Source organism: Pithys albifrons, chromosome 2 (assembly GCF_047495875.1).
Source record: "Pithys albifrons albifrons isolate INPA30051 chromosome 2, PitAlb_v1, whole genome shotgun sequence".
NCBI classification, from domain to species: domain Eukaryota; kingdom Metazoa; phylum Chordata; class Aves; order Passeriformes; family Thamnophilidae; genus Pithys; species Pithys albifrons.
The window spans coordinates 8,082,741-8,091,042 of record NC_092459.1 but is presented as its reverse complement, the minus strand read 5'-3'; positions in this window follow the sequence as shown (position 1 = coordinate 8,091,042).

Here is an 8,302-nt window from a genome sequence, read left to right as displayed (position 1 = left end):
GGAGAGTTTACCTGCACAGTCAGCTATAGGAAACTGAACTAACAGCAGCATCTTTTGGACATGTCATACCACCGCTGACCACTGCCTTGAAGCTGTGAGGAGAGTGAGAGAAGGGTGCTGAGCAAGAGTGCCCTGCCTTGGGAAGTACCACATCAGGCACTGCACAACACTGATCCAGGTCTGCAACTTCTGCACCCATTTCTCATCCCTTTCACCTGGGCCCTGGTGCAAGCAGATGGACAACACTGCATCCAACATCAGAAAGACTCTCTATGCAGGGTGGACAACTGTGCCAGAATTCAACTACGTGGAATAACTGGGGCACATATACAGCCTTTCAGGTGAGCCCTTCTTACCTGTGGGTTTCTGGCTATTTGATCTAATTTTGTTGCTTATTTGCACAAATAGTTTCTTTTTTCATGCAGTGCTAATAAGGTGTTAGGACAGGTTTTGTTCGCTAAACTCGAGAACAAGCAGAGACTCCCTGGTCCTTAGCTCAGTCCATCAGTCTGGGGTAGGTTTTAACAAATCAGGCTGATGCTTACAGTTAATCAGAATTAATGTGAAAATATCAAATCATTGACAAATATTAAATAATCAATTGTTAATCAGAAGAAAAAAAATGAGTGAAAGGACTGGGAATAGAATTTTTTATATCTGATAGGAAATCCAAGAATAAAGTGATGTCTTCATATCAGATTTGTTAATCATTTTTTAATCTATTTATCATTTGGAGTTGATATTCAAAATGATGATCAAAAGTCACATGGTACTAAATAAAGGTTCACAACAGACATAAAACCTCACAAAGTAATTTTATTATTAAAAATCTGTAAAGTCCTAAAAACACAATCTTGTTCCAGAACGCAGATGGGAGCTCAGCCACTGATTTCAACAGGCATTGGAACAAACTCCCTCATAGTTAAGCACACAGCTATCAGTGTGGCACCGAGCCTGGGTTAACATACTCACTCTCATCAGGACTCTTTGTTCCATGGCATGCCTCAAGCAAGTCTCATAGCTAGTCATTAACCAAACATGGTGAAAAATATATGGATGAAGACATTTGATGACAGTTTAGGACATTGCCATGAGCACTTTTAACAGGCTGGACATCATGCCTCTTGCACAAAGTCTTTGGTGTGTTGAGCATAACAAGGAGACAAATGTTAAGTAATTATTTTTCTGCAGTCTGTAAAAAAAGAAAGCTGATAGCATCAGGCAAGGGAATAGTATTGTAGCAGATAAAATGCCTCCCAACAGCTGGAAAGTGGAGCAATACAACTCAGGCATGAAATTGCAGTGAGGATTGATAACCAAAGGAATAACACATAAGAATAGTAGTGGATTCTCCATTACTGGAAATGTGTTTGTCAGATTGTCTTTTCCTGTGAAACATATCCTCAGGCATACAGGGAATTCCTATGGCTTTTGCTAAATAGAATATCAAGTTTATTACAATGTATTAATGTTCCCAAGCATTACAATTTGCAGGTCATTGAAAAGTGTAATATTACAAAAGACACTGTCACTCTCAATTGCTCAAGCAACATTTCTTGCTCTCCGACCTGTCAGATTACCCTTTAAATCAACCAACACAGAACTAAGAGGAATTCCACCCTCGATCTTCTCCAGTTGTTGGCTTGATCACCGGACATGAAGGAAAAAAAACATGAGCAAGAAGGAAAGAAAACATGAGCAAACCCACTGATAAACAGCTTGTTGACAAGGCTACATGTAACCAGAGCAACAGCAGGACAGTCATCTAGGGAAAAGTTGACACCTGCTGTATCAGAAATTTAGAGTTTACAGATGTTGCAGTTAGGGTAATCATCTAATCCACACCCTTGTAATTTAAACCTCAAAAATTCTCCAAACAATTGTAATAAAGAAGAATCTAAGAAATTAGGAAACTGAAGAAAATGGGGCAGAGCAGCTGTTTTAATTAGTGCTTTGCTTAACCTGAGAACCATACCCCTGCTCAGTGGGATCATTAAAATAAATGAAGGTCCACATGGATAATGACACTTTATTTTGCATCTTGTATAGTATCATTACTAGAGATAAGCATTTGCAGAGAACACTTGCAATACTTCACCAAACCTTGGTCATAAAAAGGCGATCAAGTGAATTCCAAATTACATACCTGCCTAGCACTAGGATAAGAAGTTTCCTGGGCTTATCTTTTTGTTGCTACCATCCAATATTTTGTTTCCCATTAAGCAATGAAATTTAAGCCACAGTTGTGCACTGCTACTTTTATTCCTGCAGAGCATTCTATGTAGTTTTATGAAACATAGTTTATGAAGCATGAATAAAACATGTGATAATGTATTCATATAAACATGAATATGAATGGTATTGTGGAGTGAAGGAGCTCACAGTAAACAGCTGGTAATTACAGGAATGACTCTCAAGCTTGACAGAGTTGACAAGGTTCAAATTATATTCTCTAAATCATTCAGGCTCAGTTCTACTGTATTATACAATCCTAAAAGTTATATTTTTTACTAAAAAGCTATTCTTAATTAGCAAACATTAATATATTGTGATCGAGTGAAAAGGGCACCCAACTAGTGGTGCAGAGTTGTGCCAACACAGACACTGCACAGTGGTGGTCAGCGGTCAGCAGCTACTCCCTGCTGTGTGCTCTGACACAAGAGCAACACAATGGGCAAAAATGGAATACGGAATAAACATTAAAAGACAGTTGGATAGAAAAAATATTTTTGAACACTTTTTCCACTCTTTGACTACTAAAAACTCCCTCACGATTTGAGGAAGAAAACAACTTTCTCAAAGCTGGAAAGTTCTAATATTTTGGAACTCTGTTTTGTTATGTTTGAGAAAGTTGTGGAACAGCAACAGGCAATGAAAGCATACATTGGCACAATTAAGTCTGGTAACTCAAGAAGCCAAATATTGTTTTCAGTTCCACACACATTTTAGTTGAAATTTGCCAACCCACTTGAATAGGCTATTTTGGAAACCAGTGGTGACAACATGTGGATAAAGTTCTGCTCTGCTACTTACCAAATAAAGGAGTCTTTGGCTGGAAAAATAATGATTTGTGAACTGAAATGAAGGGGAGCAAGATGAACTTCTGGAGTAATGTTCTAGAAAAGAAAGATTACATACGGAAATGGTTCTATGGAGACACTTTCTCCAAAGTAAAAGGTAGGTACTTTATAAGGAGTGGAAGAAGCCTTACCTGTTATTGCTGTTAAGGGATCATGTTTGCAGAGTTATGAAAGAATAGAATAGAATAGAATAGAATAGAATAGAATAGAATAGAATAGAATAGAATAGGATAGGATAGGATAGGATAGGATAGAATAGAATAGAATAGAATAGAATAGAATAGAATAGAATAGAATAGAATGAATAGGCCTTCTCCTGAAATCTTCCCTGTATGTTGTGCAGTTTACAATGCCTTCCTCCTGCTAGAAAACTTAGACCTTAGAAAACTTGTCTATGCCAAACAATCAAAACCAAATCTTATCTGTCTTTGGATTGAGGGAATTTCAAAAGGAGAGCAGACATATCAGGAGAGAGAATGATGTGTTACCAAAGAAATTTTGAAAAAACTAAATTCAAGAGGTTTTCTAAACCAATTGATTTATTTCCTTATATCATTTTTCTCTGAAAAAGCACAGTGGGAGGAGAAGACTGAGGTAACATATGATCTAGCTCTAAATCAATTAGTTTTCAACACAAAGAAGCTGCTTGCCACCATTTCTAGTACTTAATTTCACTTAGAGTGGATGATTGACCATCTTTTTGCTGAGTCTCATTTAGATTCAGTTTCTATAAAGAGGCACAGGACTTCTGTGCCTGTACTGATTCTGGACATTTGTGTTAAGATCTACTCAGAAAAGAGCCAGAAAACTCACCCCTGAAGTCCTCAAAACAACATAGAATTCTTTGTTACACTTTTTGATTCTTGTCATTGTAGCTTAGTGGTCATTTCTTGAATGAGATTGCATTTTTAAAATATGTGGATTTTAGGCTACCAAATCTGCATTGGATTCCTAGAAGTGGGGGTTTTTTAACAAATAGCCAGACAAATACAGGAAATTTAATATTTTAAGCTACATAGGAACTCTGAGTTTGACATGGCCCCAAAGGTAAGTTTCATGCTTTTTCCATGCTTTGGGTTCAGTGTTATTTATATTGCTGTACACCTAGATAAAGGCCTAACAGCTGTCTGATAGATGGCTCAAACCATGATGACATTACTCATGGAATAGCCTAAAAGCTGATAAGAGTCAGAGCTGAACATATTGGCCTCTTAAGAAATGTTTTCTTTAAATGCTGTAGAGTAGGTTTCAAGTAATTTCTGTACTATTTAGAGTCATCATATTGTGCATACTGTGCCAAATATAATTTTGACACTAGAAGCATGAATAAGATAAAGATTTTGCCAAAAAACCAAAAGGGTTGTTAATTAAATTGCTGTAGCAAAGAAACCACTTTTAAAGAGAAATTACAATGCCTTTCCCAAAGATGCATGATTATACATATGGAATTGTGTACTGTACATGACTGATCTAAGCATGTATGTAGAATTTGCAAAGGTTTTCAGTGTTGGTCTTTCTACCTTCTGTAAAGTCAACTCAGGTCTTACCCTTGGCTTTTCTGCGAGCAGAGGTAGGTCAGCAATGGCTGAGAGCTTTAGAGTATCCCATATTGCATATCAAATGCTAAACAGTTGAATAACAGTCCTCTTGGGTTAAGGTGAAGGTGCTACCCCATACAATCATTTTACTGTGTGTAGGATCTGGAAATGCAGTGTTGTGCATTTCTGTGACTGCTAAAACTATAACTTCTGTAATGCCATCCTGGAAGTTTTCCAGGTGATTTCCATGAGGAACACTTTGTAAAAGTTGTTACCCTTCTAAGCAGAATACATTCTCAGGCCTGCATAGGAGCAGAGATTGGATTATAAAGTGCTAAATGTTTTTTACAACTGTATCAGCAACAATACTATATGGATAACTATTCAAGGGAAACTATTTTTACAGACAGATTTAATGGATTTGTTCCAGTCCTCAATTAGATTCATATTTCTGGATTCAGAAATGAAAGATAACTTATCCTATACTCTTCCCTTTGTGAAATCAAGATATCCAATCTAGGACAAATATTTCCAGTCTTCCTACTTTTTATCATTTTCACATTATGTTTTCAAAATCTAGTGTATGAGCAAAATGGCATGGGAGAGAGTGCAGAGAAGCTGAGTCTAGGAAATTTAAAGAACTGATGCTGGTCATTATCACCAGGCCTGGACAGCCAAGTTGTTTGAGCATTTAACAAGGTAGGCAGATATCTGGTCATTGGAGCAGACAGTAAAGGTATTTTTGGTTACAATGAGAGTTTAGGGGCAGTCTCAGGTGCTCACAAGGTGTCTCATTGATACGTTAGGACTTTAGGTTGTGAAGCCCCAGCTCCTTGTCAGGCATAGGTTCACTTAAAACCCTAGGTGAAATACACGTGCCTTACAAACACAGCACACACATGCTTCATGCTAGAGGACAAAAAGTATTAAACATGACTGGCTTAATTAGTTTAGAGAACAAGAAGGGTAAAGGTTAGGAGAGAAAAAAGCAAATAGGAAGCTGTTCAGAGGCTCTGGATTGAGCCTTTACCACAGACCTTACCATCAGTAAGGAATACTAAGTTTGGGACTGATGTGTGAGGAGACACTGTAAGGAAGAACAACACAAAAAACTCAGAGAAGGCTAAGGTAATTCAAGAAGTTACAAGTTTTCATAATTTGGTACCCATGAAAATGAGTCTGAAAATGTTGCTCAGCATGGGGTGCTAAAGGAAATATTAAGTCAGGAAAACATCTCAGAGACACATAAACACCCTCACTACCCCTATTCTCATTGTTATGTAAATGTCCTGTATGAATAGTGTTATTTAATAATTTTAGACATTCACAGCAGTGAAGCCAAGAGGAATCTCACAGCAAAGGCACAGCTGAGTTTTCGCTGTGATTTATACCTTAAAACTATCTACACAAAAGAGTCTTCTGGGTAATGTGTTGCACACTTTCTAATTCCTTTTTTTTTTCAGTAAACACACTAATCAACATGATACTATTCACACAATTGTCACACATACAGTGTGATCACAAGAGCATGAGTAGGACAAATTTTTTTGTTGTTGACTTTTAACATTGTATCATTTAAACCTATTTCTTGGATAAAGAGATGCAGTCATCAACTGTGTTTACAAATTAGAGAGAATTGTTTCCTGCAAAACATTTCATGTTGCACATTAGTGAAATAAATGAATATAGAACAATTGGTGAGTTTATTCAAGTAGAGGTGCTTTAGAAGTGCTTTTTGGTTTGTTTGTTTGCTTGTTTGTTGCTTTTCAGTAAGAACACTGCTGGGCTACATGTTATAATAAAACTAATGAACTAAGATTTTCTGAATGCAAATATTACCCCATCTAAATTGCATTTATGACTATGTAATTGTTAAAAAATTGTCATTCAAGATACCTTTTTATTCCCTGATCACCAAGCAAATAAGAGAGTTTTTAATTGTCTTAGTGTTTTTATCTGTCTTAGCAGCATCAGAATTACACTCAATTTGTATAGATATTGAATGCATTTTTTAAAGATTCTTCATCTCAATTACTTTAAATATAAATTATATTTGATTTTGCAATTGCAGAATTTCAATGACTTTTGAGAGTAAATAGTACCTTTTAGCCAGGAAACTACTTGATTTTTTCTGAAAAAAAAAAAAAAGATTGAGTTCAGTTTAGAGATTATTCATCCAAAGTTTGTGTCTTTTGAATTCGAAAGGTTCAGGTGTGAAACAGCTCTTTCTGTGAGCCTGTTTGCAAGCATTCTGATGAGGGAAAATTGAAGAAAACAAGATAATTTTTTCTCAAGAACGACAAAAAATTCTTCTGAAATAGGAAACCAGGTCATTCTGAAAAGGGAGGAAATGAGCTAATACTCAAAAGGCACAATTTCATAAAGGATGTAACATTTTTGTAAAGAATCATTGGTTATAGGTGGGCCAAACCACTGAATTGTAAGTCATTAACCTTTTAGAGCAGTGACAGAAGTGCAAGATTTGTCCTGCCAGGAAACAGGACCCAGAACCTCTTCTAAAATCATGGAATTGTAGGTATCGTAGGGGTAGGACTCCCAGGCTTGAAGAACATCATCCCAGCTGCCCTGTTCCTCACCCGGCTGTACAGCCAGCTGATGCAGATCTGGAAATTTGGTTAGATGAATCCCTTTGTTGCCCAGAAAGACTGTGGCAGAATTTATCTCAAGGCTCATTTCTGAACCATGAGTTCCTTGTTTTTAAAGACAACAATAGGTCTGTAGCCACGATCATCCCTTTCTTCTGTACTCTTTTTTCAGGCCTTTTCTTCTGAAACTTTTGCAGCCTGAGGTGGCTTTCCCCCATGTTCATACACTGAGGGTAACAGAGTTGTATTAGTCCACTCATCAAACCAGAGCAAACAAATGGGGTAAAGTTAAGGAAAGAAAATATTTTGAGATTAGCCCTCCCAGTGTAAATCAGCTTGTGGACCTTCACTGGGTCAGATGAAAACCTCACGCTCACATTTAATTTGCCCATCCTGAAGTATTTTTCCTCCTAATGCCAAACACCATAATGCTCTCTGTCAGTGATTTGAAATTATTGTATAAGCTACATATCGGGTACACTATTGTTAATGAAATGCACACAAGATGATGAACAACTTCCTTTTCCTGCTGGAGCCCAGCTGCAACCAGGCCCTGTATCCTTGATGCTGTAAATCAGGGCTTTGTACTCTGGGAGGATTCAATCAGCTGCAGGTGTGGGCCCGCCGAGGCCGCCTGGGATTAGGTAGCAGTATTTGATATGAGATCCCAAACAGCACCAGCAATCTACACACCACATGTGGCCAGTCTTTGGAGAAAGCAAAGGAAAAACGCTGATGAAATGTGGCACAGGACCATGGAATGCAATTTCAAACTTCCACATCTGCAGGAAAGAGAGAAAGAAAGTTCCTAATTTTACAATGATGATGTCATTGAGAATACATGATAGTGAAAATGATGTGCCAGGGCTTTCATAAATTTAACCACTTAGGAAGCTGCTAACCAAGGGCTGATATTCATTGTTATAAATGCATTAAGATTCTGAGGGGCAACAGGCTGCCCTACTGGTCTGTCAAAACGCATCTAGTGGTGTGTCTGTGCTGTGAACGTGGCTGTGTGGACTGAGCATCACCATCACATATGTAAGCCACAAACCTGAACCTTTGCTGAAGTATGTTC